Here is a 12795-nt window from a genome sequence, read left to right as displayed (position 1 = left end):
AAAGAGAAGGTCAATTACCTGACTTTTGAGCCTTTACACATGCACACACATAAATCGAATTCAGATAATTAGGTAGCAGATTTGGCTTCATGTAGCCGGGCAACGTTACAAACCAGTGAGCATTAACTGATTGTAGCGCATAACTGGTTAACTGTATTGAGTTTGTAAAGGCCGTGGACCTGAGAACAGACGTCAGCAGCACTGCTTTACTGCACACAGAAGAAAGCAGGACAGCAGAAAAAACAACTCCCTTAGACAGAATGTGGACCTTTCGCTACCTCATCTGACCCATGCATACTGACAACGGGCTGCATGGAGATTATCCATGCACAGCATGATGGGACTGGAAAAGGTCAGCAACTATGATTAGTTTCTCACACTTCTTTGCCATAACACCTGCCGCTGATGAGGCTGGACATATTAGTCTGCACAAAGAAGCATAATATATAGTCAGCGATTTCATGCTGTTTATCATCCACTGTTAAATCTTCTACAACCAGACAGAATTGTTTGCAATAAATACACTGAACGTCAAATGTGAAGGAAATGAATGGTAAGGAGCTAACAGGAATTTGAATTCCGTTTAGAGAGTTAGAAAGTTTCTCTTTAATTAGGCATGTGAGAAAGCATCTTCGCTCAAGACAGTGCAATTAGCTCTTAAAGCTTCCTTTGAAAACACTATCCTCTCCTCTCTATCTCTGTCTCGTATAACTCTTCTTTGGTGAGTCAGCCAGCATGGATAGCCAGACATCAATACTTGATTGGGGTCCAAGGTAGCCTGCAGCTACCCAGCTCCACCAGCTGGTCGGGGCAGCTTCACTGTGCAGCAGGAGAAGAGACGGCAGCATGGAACAGGCACTGCTCACAGGCTCCTGCTGACTCTCTGGACACAGTGAGCGCTCGGCGGTGCACAGCCAGCCTCAGGTGGCACCGGGAGGGCACGACTGGGATCCATCTTAAAATATCACAAACAAAAAATAAAAATAAGAACTCTTCTTATGCAGCTGAGGGATGTGCTTGTGTGTTGGCAAAGTGTTGTTTGTTTGTCGAGTCCCGCGGGATCCTAAATGTGTTAAGTCCCATGTGAGACAATATGAGGCAGCCCAGCATCTGCCACAAAAGCTTGCCTCCTCCATTTTTCTCTGTCTCACCACAGAGCAAAGCCACAGTTCATTTCTGAGGAGACATTCAGATCTGTCACACGGTGACATCCTCGAGAGAGCTTTGTCTTAAGCGAGGAAGACCTCCATTCTCATGCTAATAATTTTAAAGAAAATGTGAATCCCATTTAAATATTAAATCATGAATGGAGATCATTGTCATCCATCAATGACCAGATGAAGAATTACCAGTCAAACCTCAGCAATAAGATAGGGGACGAGAATGTTTATTGCATAATTATGGCTGGAGGATTAATTTTAATTTGGAAAGCTTGGAGTGTGCCAGAAAAATAATAAACAGCTTCAAATTGAAACTGTTTATTGGAATCAGTGAAGGAAGAAGTTTGGAGATCCTTTAGTGAATCAGAATAAGAACTCCAACATTGTGAAAATGCTCTGTTAGAAATAAACAACTTGGGTAAAAGTAAATCAGTAAAAATGTACTTAAATATTAACTTAAAAGTACATTTAACAGAATGTTTCCCATCAGAGTGTTATGTTATAATTATGTCATATAATATAAGATTTTTGTTTAGTTGAACAAAGTGGAACTTTCATAAACTACTGTTACCATGGTCAAGAATAAACTTTCACACTCAAATATACAGTTACACTAACAGTTTGTTAGTTTAAAATATAGGAAAGTATCTCACTTTATACACTGATTATACTGGATGTTCTGGATGTAAAGTCTTAATCTGCATAGTAACAAATAAAAAACAACATATAATGGAATAGCGGTATAAAGTTATTAAACCGGAACACTCAAGAACAAGTTTTCATAATTGTACTGAATAAAATGCTTGAAATATTTACAAGAAAAGCGAGGTTTGCTGTTGCTACTTTGAAACAATTTTTGATCAATACTGTTTGTCAGTCAGGGTTTAGATAGAAGAAAGGCATTTGACTCTTAATGAGAAGAAGCAAAGCTGAGTTATGTACTTGTGATATATTTCCTAGATAACTCAAAAAAGTTTTATTGACACAGAGAGAAATGTATAGAAACTTGCAGACATGCGGTTTGTGTGTGCGTACTTCAAATGTATAAATGAAGCATACTGAGCAATTTCTGTGTATGTGTTTATATAGACTTGAGCATATCCTCTGTCTGTAAAGATGTAGTGTAAAACCTGGCAGACTCTTGGAAGAAAATCAGATAATTGCTGTGAAAATTGAAACAGCAAGTTGATGCTTGTCTGTACTGCCAGCTCAGTTAGTGTTCCCTGATTGTGATGGGCATTTTCTGTGAAACATTTGTAAATCACATCTTGGCTAACTACAGTAGCAGCGTCTCGCAGAGAGTCATTTGCGCCACAGTTGGTCGGGGTGAATCCCTCATCCCTTCTGGCCCTAAGAGTCATGACAGGAAACGCCAGTACTAGCTGTTTGGAAGGCTTCAACTGATTGTAGAATTTGTAGTTCACTAGTCAATAAAGCTGTCCACCAGTACGCACATGCCCAAGTCTTATTAGTCCTGCAGTGCTGTGAATGTCTTTCTCTCATTAACAGCATCCATATTTAAATAGAGTGACAGGCTTGGCAGAGCTGAGTGTTTTTTGTGCAGTGAAGGTCCAAATGTGCGATCATTAAAGGCTTTATAGGGAGCACAGATCTGAGAATTTGACTTGGAGCGAAGGTTTAAGCTATGATGAGCAGACTGGACTGCACACACGAGTGTGTCAATGTAACTATGCGGAACAAAGGAAAGATGGAGCCAGTGATTTAATGATTGAAAATGTGTTTTTTCACTCTATAGAAAAATGGAGCTGTCATTCAGACACAGACAGACATACACAGAGATGGCAGCAAGCTACCACACATGGTGCTGATCTGACCATCAGGGGCAATTTCAGGTTCAGTGCCCAAGGACACTTTGACATGTGAACAGGAGTTTGTGGGGATCAAAACACCAACCCTGTAATCAGAGTGGATGACTCATTCTACCTCCTGATCCACAGCCATCCCGAAGCCATGCATGTCCTTTTGGTTTTTATTTGTTTTTTGAGATATCCATATCTGCCATTTTGGAATACATGTAGATGAATGTAATTAAATTTTCAATGTTTACAGGATTGAAAAATTTAATTTAAAAAGTCTGCCTTTCCACACCTTTTGTTGGCTGAGAAAGCAGAAACAACCTGAAAATGAAATGAGCAGCAGAATTTATAAAATAATACTAAATGTATCTGACATCAATTAACAGCTGTACCTACTGTACTGTACTCCAAATACTGAAGATATTCTGAACTATTAAATTGACCCAATTAAATTTGTCCCTGTTGAGCTACAAAAACACTCGCAGGTCATACAGTGGTTTCTTTTCCTTCCCTTTGGCTGAAAACAGCCAGCAGCTGCAGAGAGCACATTAACCAGCCTTTATGCAGTTAACATTAAGTAGCTGCAGTTATCGAGAACCCATCCTACTCTGGATTCTTTTTTAAAAGTGCCTTTTTGTAGATTTGTTTTACGACATTTAAGTTCATTATTTAGTTTGTAGTTTTTTTCTCTTTTAGTTTTAAATGTATTCTGTTTTTTTGTAAAGCACTTGGTAACTGTTTGAAAGGTGCTATAATATTAATCATCATCATCATCATCATCAATATTGCACCTGGGCCCAGAGCTTCACTGGAAATAAAAGCCACACCTTCTAGATTCGAACACGCTCTCATGTTCGCTGCCAGCTTTTTGATTTTGTTAAATCTTTGCTTTACTTTTACCACAACACTTGACACCATGTTCATACATCCACACCTACACTACTGATGTTGCTGACTAGCACATCCCATAGTTGAAGTGTTATTTTCATTTATTTTGTGTTATAATAAACACTGTGTACTTCAGGCATTGTGTCTTTCCCACTTTTGTCATGGACTTTGAGCCAGGTTATCACAAAATGGGGGCTCGTCCGTTTTGGTACTGCTTAGATCGAAAGATCCCGTTGAAACATTTGTAGATTTGTTCAAAGTGGGTTTTGTAGCACTCTGGGAGGTAGTTAGGTGTGTGTGTTTAGCAAGAATGTCTGCTTTGTCTGTTAGGGAGCAGGGCAGCTCAATTAAAATGGACCTCCGTCTGTTCCTTTGGTCAGTATTTGTTTGTTATGTCGTGACTGCCACAGCGTATTTTGGCTGGTTAAGCCAGGCAAGGGACAATTTGTATGCCTAAATAAATTTGTAGGTAGATTTTATTACCTAGGGCTGGGGAGGAGAATTCTAGCCCAGTCGTTGCTGCTGCAGGTAACAGGTAGGCCAGGTGACAGGTGTGGGTCCTCTTGTGTATATTATTTGAAAAGGGGAGCAGAGTTTTCTCTTGTAGGCTGTAGCAACAGTCCCCTTTGGGCTTGTTGAGCTGATCTTGTGTAGTGCTGTGATGAACCTTGTTGAAGCTTTGCTTGGGAGCATGTCAGTGGTTTCTGGAGAGTTGCTAGCTCGCTAGTCGCTCTCCTGATCCAGCGGTCTTCAGTGCACAAATACCCACCACAAGTACAGTATCTCACAAAAGTAAGTACACCCCTAACATTTTTTTTAATATTTGATTATATCTTTTCATGCAACAACACTGAAGAAATGGCACTTTGCTGCAATGTAAAGTAGTGAGTGTACAGCTTGTATAAAAATTTGCTGGTTAGCTTAGTTAGAGTAGCTTAGCTTAGTTAGTTTGGTCTTTAGTTAGCAGGGAAACTTCAAACCAGTTTGAGAATTATTCCTCTTAGTGCACACGAGGAAACTTCACTGTCTTGCTGGGCCTGTTGTGGCAGAAAGTTGTTGTTTGGCTGGTTCTAATATGTAGTATAAATGACGGCTCGGTCTAATGACGCACAATACAAGCTGTACTGTCACGACAGAGGTCATTGGAAAGCTGATTTTACTAGAAGTATACTCAACAAAATTATAAACACATTTTTGCCCCCATTCATCATGAGCTGAACTCAAAGATCTAAGACTTTCTCGATGTATACACACGGCATATTTGTTTCAAATATTGTTCACAAATATGTCAAAATCTGTGTTAGTTAGCACTTCTTCTTTGCCAAGATCACAGTATGCCACCCACCTCACAGGTGTGGCATAACAACATGCTAATCAGACAGCATGGGTATTGCACAGGTGTGCCTTAGGCTGGCCACAATAAAAGGCCATCTGTCATCATGCAGTGAAAAAGACTAAAACTAACACTGAAACTAATAAAAACTAAACTAAAACTAAGCATTTTCAAAAGTAAAATCTAAACTAAACTAGCAATCCCTAAATAAAACTAAACTGGAATTGAAAGCAAAAAGTCAAAACGAAATAAAAATAAAAACTAATGAAAACTTCAAAACTTCAATAACCTTGGGAGTGAGTTGTTGCATGAGCACCAGAGTGATTCGTCCCTAAAACAAATATTTTGCCATGTTATGTCTGCTACGGTGGTAAGCAGTGTAACCAGTGGCTACTTTGTACAGAATGGGGTGTTGTTCGGGAAATGGGTTACTCCAGGTAATGACTTTGTGGGAGATGCTGTTTTTCAGTTAGTGGTGCTGGGAAATTCCATCCCCTAGTCTTGAAAGTGGCTCATGACGAAAGTGGGCACTTTGGAGTTAAGAAAAGTTATCTCAACATCTTATGACATTTTTGGGCTGCGCATAGAAAGAGATGTTGCACAATTTATCAAAACCTACCATGTGTGCCAGTTAACAGGAAAGCCGAACCAGTCCATTAAGCCTGCTCTACTACAGCCTATCCTTGCTGTAAATTAACCCTTTGGGCATCTCAATTTGAATTGTGAGTGCCTGTTGCCATGCTCTAAGTCTGGATGCAGATATCTCCTGACCGTAATGTGTCAGAGTGCCAGGTGTCCTGCTGCATACCAGCTGGATGCTGAATCGCCTAAAAATGTGATTTACTTTGTTAACTGGTTTAGCCATTGTTGGATTGTAGGAAGTGGAATGGCAAGAGAGAAGTGGCAAGTGTAGCAGCGTAGAATGAAAAAGATATGTATGATTGCCGTACGGAACACCAGATGTTTAGTCCAGGAGACCAGGTTCGTTTCAGGCCAGGTATACCGCGATGGACTCTTTCACGTCTGTCACATGTGCTCAGTGTGAACCTGCTCTCATCGGCGAGAACAGGGCACCAATGGTGGACCTGCCAATTCTGGTGTTCTCTGGAGAATGCCAATCACGCTGCACGGTGCTGGGCTGTGAGCACAGATCCCACTAGAGGACGTCAGGCCCTCAAGCCACCCTCATGGAGTCTGTTTCTGACAGTTTGGTCAGAAACATGCACATTGGAGGAAATTTTGTAAGGCTCTGGCAGCGCTCCTCTTGTGCCTCCTTGGCAAAGGAGCCCTGTCCAACTCTACTCGTGTTACGGCCGATTTCGTGGCATCTCCTCCAGGCTCCCAAGCCTGTGCTGAGAAACACAGCAAACCTTCTTGCGATGGCACATATGGATCTGCCTTCGCAACACCACTGTCCACAGAAAAACTATTGCGGCCAGGCAGTTAAGGATGAGGTATGTGTGTGTGTGTGTGTGTGTGTATATAAAAAATTAGTGCTGGGCAATGATTAAAATTTTTAATCGCGATTAATCGCGTTGTTACGCGTAAAATGGGTGTAGCGGGGTCGGTGCGTGTATTCACTCGCACAGACTTCACTCGGTTTTATTTTACAAGCACAGACCAGGTAACGTAAAGCAACATTGAAAACAGGGTGCAGATGTTGGTTTCAGCTGTTTGAGTTGTTTGATAGGCTGCAAGCAAGCGGCTCACCTAATGCCGTGATTTGCAGGCTGATCAACATCCCGCCCCTCCTGTGACCCATGGTTTGACTGTATGTGTATTCAGAGCCAGTGAGCAAGGGACTTTCAAACTAATAATAATTACATAAAAACTGCATTAACGTGCGATAAAATAATTGTCGGCGTTAATCAATTAACACGTTAACGTGCCCAGCCCTAATATATATATATATATATGTGTGTGTGTGTATGCATTTCAAATATATAGATACACACTTAAAAAACCCTCACCAAATCCCATGAGTCTCTGGGCTCAGCTTGTAAGAGCAACACACTGTTAGTGCAGGAATCCCCTGAGAAACATCATCCTCATTGGGACAGTTAACTCACGTGTAAACTATGCAGTTCCAAAGTGAACATATATGAGCTTTTACACAGCACCACAAACAAAAAATACACTTCTGACTGACAGTAAATGGGGCAGGTGCTGTTATTTACATCATTTAAAGCAGCATTTCCCTACATTAAACAATTCATCTTTGGAAAAAACAACTTAAAACTACAACATGTAGTCACACATCCACTCAAATATAAAGGATAAAAACAGAAAATTCCTGTCAAAGTGACACACAGGCAGAGCTGCTCTCTGCTTCATTGGACGCTGTGCACCTGAGTCTCTGGCCTCTCGCCTGGATGCTCTGGTGGAAAGATGGATCTTCCAGGAAAAAGCTGAAGTAAAATCAGATTGCTCAGAAGTGTGTCTGATCTACCTTTTATTACCTCTCTAACACTGCCAACCTATGGACAACAACACATAAGACACAACGACCCTGTCATGCAGGTTCTTATTCAAGGCTCAAAAAGGAAATCTACCGTATTCCTGCAGGCTTCCTCTCAACCGTGCATTACAGTCAGATCAGCAACCAACAAACTGTTTTTGATGCACGCACTAACCGAGAGACATCACTGATAATCCAAAGAGATCAAAAGAATGGGAGATGGGCAAAAATGATGCTGATTAAAGGAACAGCAGAACAGTATGTGCTTAAACCATTTCCCCTGTCCTGATATCTAATATGACAGCTATTCTGTATCTTCAGGTGTGTGTCACAACCACTTAGATCCCACCAACAAAAGCATTAAGTTGGAGGGCTGAAATATCTGTGCGGAGCAAAATTTGGAGTAGAGATTGAGCCCGAGGACCACTGAGAGGTCTGCATGCATTTCTTTTCCTGTTTATGTAGCGTCTCACTCATTACTGTGGCGAGCATGAGTCACCATGAATAGCTCAAATCACTGTGGGAATAAGTGCTACATTATGTATTTTTATATTAAGTATTTTGTGAAGTTAAATTGCAATAATATGAATTGAGGAAGGCTGCTGGTGTATATAGATTTTCTTTAACCTGAATCAAAGCAGAGGAATAAACTACACAAGTCATTAGGAAAAAATTTATTTGACTTAATATGAGTGTTTCTATATGCCAGCTACGTCTGAGACTTGGAGAGAGTACACAACACACAATCAACATAGTTGCCTTGTTATTAATTGGTTATGAGGTTTTTAGTAAATATTTCATATTTTAGGTTTTGACCACTGACTACTGTGAATAATATAATAGAAATGTTAGTGATGTTTTTTTGTAGTAAAAGTTGAGTTAAATTTACTTTCAAATTAGGGTATCATGGAGTTCTCCAATTTATAAGGATGTGCACGGGTGACATAATAAACAGTCCTTTCATTGATGTTACACCATTTCACTGACTGACAGTTGGTGGAGGTAAGGCACAAAGAAATGTAGCAATGCAGCAATAAAGGCATCAGTGAAGGAGCAAAAACATGGACGTTAAGTTAAGTTGTATATTCTTAGAGGGTCGCACAGACCTCCACGTGCTAGTCAACATTATCCTGACTGCTGTTAGAAATCCTCAGAGCCACTATCAGACCTTACACTGGCGCAGTGGGCCCCTGGGCTCCTCCTGCTCCAGGACAATGCGTGGCATGTGGATGACAAAAGCATTGATGCCATTGACTGGCCCTTTCATTCCCCAGACCTGAATCCAATTGAGAACCCCTGGGACTTTATGTATCGTGCATCCGATGCTTTTTAGTAAATATTTCACATTTTAGGCCAAGTAGCACCACACACTGTTCAGGAGCTCACCGAGCTCATTTGGTTGGTGATTTGGTTTCCACTGACCATTGTTCATCATTTTCTTCTCAAAGAATAATAAAATGTACAGTAAAGATTTTGAACTTTAACTATTTCGTTCATTGTGATCTAATGTGTGATTTAAGTGTTCCCTTAATTTATTTGTGCAGTGTATAATGATTTGTACAAACAGTACGTTGTTTCTGTGAACACCTATTGCTCTCCTGTCTCTCTCCACGCAGAGCAGCAGACGTAAACTACAGTCGACATGTGCACAGCGCTGTCAGAGGTCTGATAATTGACATGAGAAAGTGTGTACATACAAATTACATCAGATAGGTTTAAACTGCATGGAGGTAAAGTTACGGATTAGCGCACTCCCTCAGAGGAAATGGTGCAGCTTGATGATTTATCGTGCCTGCCTTTCTGTCACTAACTGTTACCTTTACTGTCCGTCTTAAATACACTCAGAAAAACATCCTCATCCCCATATTTGTTTATTTCTGCAGACATTAATATGAATTTGAAGTTTTATTTTCCAAAGACACTATCAGTATACACAAAACAATATTTCCATAACAGGAAATAGATTTTCTGAATGCATGCCATTTGGCTACCTATAAAATTTAGTGCACTGTATGAGGAAGCTCAAAGTAATAAGCATGATTCTTACATGGTAAATAATACTCAGCTTCCACTCTGTTACAGCACAAGGTCAGCCTTCGTCCAATATCATTTGTCTTTCCAGGGAGGATGAATAAATGAATTCTTATTTCAAAACAGCCCCAGTCGAGGCCCCAGATGTGGAAAAATAGACAAGGACATCAGTTAGAGTCAAGCTAAAAACACAATAAAAACAACATCCAAGATCACATCGTTTAACCCGGTGTTATTTTTCAAAATGTTAAGAAATACCATGTGCTTATTCTTAAATATTGTTTTTTCTACCTGTTAAAAATAATTGTTATTTTAGACATCTAGACAGATTAGTTTCATCTGTATAGTGAACTTGAGTTATAGTAGCTCAAAAATGATAAAGACCACATAGCAGAACTATACAGCCTGAGACTGTATTTATGCAACTGCAACAGATGAATAATATGTGATGTATCTGAGTCAGAACAACCTTTGGAAATTTGATTATCTTCCCCCAATAAGTTGTGGAGAACTCAATTTTTCATTCAGATTTTCATTCAAGTATATAAGAAGCCTGTTATCTGTAACTGTATCCAAATTAGGAGAAAGGAGAGTCTCCTAATATTCAAATTAAGCCAGAAATGTTCTTTAATAAATAAGCAAACTTTAATATGAAAAGTTTAATAAAAGCTTGGTGAGATGTTCCTTCTAGTTATACTTTTAAGTCATAAAGTCTCCAATTTTTGATTATAAATTGTGAAGATAATAACTTGCTTTTGTGAGGTGAAATTAACAAACACTCCACTGACCAGAAGAGCGCCACTGCAGCAGCCGTGGGTAATAATTCAATTTTTAATTAAAGTGGATTTCACTGCTTTGTAACATGATTTTATAGCATTAATCTCCACTATGTCTTACTCTGGATGTTAGGTAATGCAGAGAAGTTGTTCTTTCAGTTACGTAGGAACAATGAGCACTCGGGGGGGGGGGGGGTGTCTTTTAATTATCACGGCTGAGAGCACAGCACAAACAACAGCACTAAACAGTCACCATGAGGGATACAACACACTCCATCTTACACTGAACATCTTTGCTGCCTCAATGGCTATATATCCTGATTTTGGCTACACAGCATTTACAGAAAACTTCACAGACCTGGAACACAAATTCTTTGGTTATCAAATCTTGAAACTTGAGAAAGCAACAAAACTTGCCGTCATGCCTTGTATTAGCATGCTTTCCTGGCCTTTTTAATTGGTTGGCATCCTGTTTGTTTGTCAGGTTGCATTGCATAAATTCTACTATGCATGCTGCTTGAAGCTTTTAAAAGATTAGTTGATTAATGGAATAATCAATCAACCGAAAAAAAAACAATAACTACTTTCATAACTGATTAACGTATTAAAGTCATTTTTCATGCAGAAAAGCCAAACATTCTCCAGTCCAAACTAAAGATTTGCTGCTATTCTGTGTTTAATGTTATTGTAAACTGAACACTTTTCTTCCAATGTTAAGCTGCCTTATTTTTCACCTGTCTCTCCTGTGCAGATTTTATATTATAGCTGCCGTGTTGTTATTCTGATGATTAATTTAGATCTACATCACTGACAGTGACCAATGTGCCTTTTCACTGTACAAAATGTATAAATGGAATGAAATAAAGCAGTAAAGCACAGAGGTTCACCTGTGCAGCCAGGCTCTTTGTCGACAGCCTGATTAGAAATTCGATACACAGCGGCACCATTAGATAGTTCAGGCACATTTAACTCCCAGGGGTCTACGAAAGCCTCGGGCACAGTGCCCCCTCTTACATCCATATACTCCATCCTAGTCTCTTCATCTTTCAAAAAGATCATTTTTTAAAATGATCTTTTATAGTGACAAGTGTTTGCTTCACAATTAATGTGACACCACAGGCGGGTAATTCTGGTAATTGAGGCGTTCTGGCCCAGGGAACCTTGCAGTATGGTAATTAAGCCACGGCTTCAACACCAGCTAATGCCACATCTAGAGCAGCAACAAAGAGAAGGGAGAACCACAACATCCCAAGAAACATTACCTGTACCCCTGGTGGCATCTTCAGAGGTGATATTGAATGGCCAGCATCATTAAACAGGTGTTAAATTGAAGCAGAAAGTGCTGTGAATGTCTTGGTGAGGTGTCTAATGCATATATTTTGAGTCACAAAGTTCACACCATGTCTATATTTGAGTGGCTGATTAGATGTTGAAAAGAGTGAAATACACACTCCCAGTATCCCTGAGTTAGTTCCATATTTCACCTTTCTACACTAGTAGCATTTGAGGGATTGTCAATTTTAGAACAGCAGTAACCCTCTCTGATGCTTCATTTGTTTACGTCAGCTACTACTATGTACTGTATAAAGATATGAATTTACACATTCATATACCTTAAAGTAGTTACAGTAGCGTCCTGTCTGTAAAGAGACAAAAGGACATGAAGCCACAGAGAATGAAGAGGAAGAAGAGAAAGAGCTTGTTTCAATTTCCTGCCTCTCTTCTCTCCTCTTTTGATCAGCTCTTCTTCCCGTACCACTTGGTCACACTTCCAGTTCAGGCATGAGGCTCACATCTCCAGAACAGATATGATTTATCAGGGCACGCCTCTCCAGCAGTCCCACCTACACTACACATTCAGTGGCAAGCAAGGAAAGACAGACATTGGGAACTTTGTAAAGACTTTGTAAAGCACAAAACTTTTTTTTACTTTGTTTTTGTTATGTAACCACTGTTTTGTTAAGATGCCACTGTGGCAAGGAAGAGCAACTGTTGTGTAGTTAAAGTTTTAAATTTGAGATCTACAAAAAAGAAATAAGAAATAGAAATAATGTGTCCTACCTTTTTCACCTCATGGAAATAAAAGTGACTGGAGACAATGGACAGCATAATATAACTATATAACATACACCTGTCCAGATCAGATATGACGTAGATTTATTAAAGTACTGTACTTAAATTACATTATTCGTTCCATTCTTTTACTTTCTATTGAGGGAACTATTATACTTTTTACTCCACTATAATTTAATATTCTGATTAAGATTTTACATTTAAAACATACGATCAGTTTCTGAATTATGATGAATTGTCAGATTAAACTACATAGCAG

The 12795-nt window shown here is 39.5% G+C and overlaps 1 long non-coding RNA gene across 4 annotated transcripts in view; it reads right to left on the bottom strand.

Annotated features, from left to right (window-relative positions):
* Positions 1-838: 838 nt before the first annotated feature.
* Positions 839-12795, bottom strand: part of LOC119893274 — a 39141-nt gene continuing 27184 nt past the window's right edge. For all 4 annotated transcript variants that reach the window (XR_005442790.1, XR_005442787.1, XR_005442789.1 and 1 more), the window contains one exon: positions 839-955. This is a non-coding gene — a long non-coding RNA (uncharacterized LOC119893274). The remainder of the gene's footprint in view (positions 956-12795) is intronic.

Source organism: Micropterus salmoides, unplaced genomic scaffold, assembly GCF_014851395.1.
Source record: "Micropterus salmoides isolate LMB-PRFRI ecotype aquatic unplaced genomic scaffold, ASM1485139v1 Ms_hic_scaffold_10, whole genome shotgun sequence".
Taxonomy (NCBI): Eukaryota; Metazoa; Chordata; class Actinopteri; order Centrarchiformes; family Centrarchidae; genus Micropterus; species Micropterus salmoides.
Note: the sequence above shows the minus strand (reverse complement) of the source record. Positions and strands in the feature narration are given on the sequence as shown.